Source organism: Montipora capricornis, chromosome 3, assembly GCF_036669925.1.
Source record: "Montipora capricornis isolate CH-2021 chromosome 3, ASM3666992v2, whole genome shotgun sequence".
Taxonomy (NCBI): Eukaryota; Metazoa; Cnidaria; class Anthozoa; order Scleractinia; family Acroporidae; genus Montipora; species Montipora capricornis.
In genome coordinates, this window is record NC_090885.1 from 50,704,711 (window position 1) to 50,706,614 (window position 1,904).

Sequence of the window (1,904 nt, forward strand, 5' to 3'; positions counted from 1 at the left end):
GTCTAATGTCAAAGAAGTATGCTGTAAATTAGCATGATACTGTACATGGAGGGGTGGACGTACCAACATTCATGACGTCATGGCTATAAAAGCAAATTTTCTCGCATCCATGGGTTACCATATTTTCTTCACTATGGTGCTCCACGGAACTCCACTATAACTTCACTGGCGACTTAACTCTCTACCACGAGCAATTTAATAATTCATTGATCCAACTCGAAAACCTAAATGGTTTGCATTATGGCAGTTTAAATACCAACAATGACTTGTTTAATCAACAAATATACAGCCGTTATTATTCTCCATATAATTTTAATAAAAACCTTTATCAATAAAGGGCAAAATCGAGGGCATTTTTGGTAATCAAGAGTGGGCTTGATTACCTGTCAATGATTGGTTAATCCGTTGCATAGCAACCGTTCGTTATCTTGGAATTTGTTGCCAAGTTTTTGTTGCAACAATGGCTTGTCGTTTTATTGAAGCGGACGAGGAATTAATTGAACTTTTGACAACAGAAAGTGAAAACAAACACAAAACGAAGCACAGACTATTGGAAAGAAATTTTTGAAAAGTGGGCGGAAACTAGGGGAAAGGAGAAAAAGCTAGAAAGCTACGACATCCCAGAACTGAACGATGCACTTTTGCAATTCTACGCTGAGCTAAGAAAAGAAAACGGCCAAGACTAAAACACTCGTGCAATTAATCCTTAATAGTACTCGGCCTCATGTGATTACCTATACAAATAGCCAAACAAAAGACGAGATGGAAATGAGCTTTTCGATTCTTCATAATAATATCATCAGTTTAAATCACAATCTTGAAAACGTGCAAACCAACTACTTAACAGAAATGGATTTTCAATTTGATATTATTGGACTTACAGAAACGAAAATAACTAAAACGACTTGTAATGTTAGCGTTGAAATTCCAGGTTATACTTTTGAATATGTAGCCACACTATTGGCCTCAGGAAGCGTCATGCTTTTTATCAATGAAGATCTTAATTACACAGTGCTTCAATGGGTGTCTTGCGAGGGCTTTCAAGCATTGTGGATAGAAATTTTCCATGAGAAACAAAAAAATGTTATATGTGGCATAATTATCGTCAACACAATTCCCCTGATCAATTCATTGAATATTTTAATGATACAATCGCACAAATTTCTTGGCCTTTTTTCCTCACAATAGTTTTTGTTTTTTTTACCCCCTCCAACCATGACTAATTTCTACCTTAAATAATTTTTTTTTCTCTTTCAGAACACTGAATCACTGAACACTATCAGCTTCGTGCCACTGAGACTAACTCACTAGTAAGTCTATTTGATGTCACTCATGATATACATTGAGATTTTTCAGAATATAAAAATCAATGTGGTAGGTATGCTGTTAAATGAGAATTTAACGTACTGTAATATTTTGTGACTTATTCAGGATGACAGCACAGAACACAATGTACATGCTGATTTAATGCACTCCTCTGATGCTGAGAGCAAGGTAAAGCAATTATCAGTTATAGAGTTTGTCGGGGCAAGGGGGAGGGGCATTACTTGTACAAAAAGGTTTGTCAAGTGACCACAGAAAATACTCCTCGATATCACACTGTAACTTTTCTAAGAGCATGTATGTTTTTCACATAACTAGGATTGTGAAAATGGAGCACGGAATGAGGAAGAAGGGGAGGCGTCTGAAATTGACTCCAAAGTCAAGCAGCAAAGGAAGCTTTGTCCTGTACTGCTATGTAATGCCAAAGTGGTTCGTATTCCTCGCCATCTTGTCGAGGTCATTGGGTGGTCCAAGACGCGCATGGAGCAAGGAGCATGCTCGCACTGCTCTCATATGCTTTGGTCTACAAAAGACCTACAGTTACTCAAGCCCAAGCAAAGTGCCCCCCCCCCCAAAAAAAA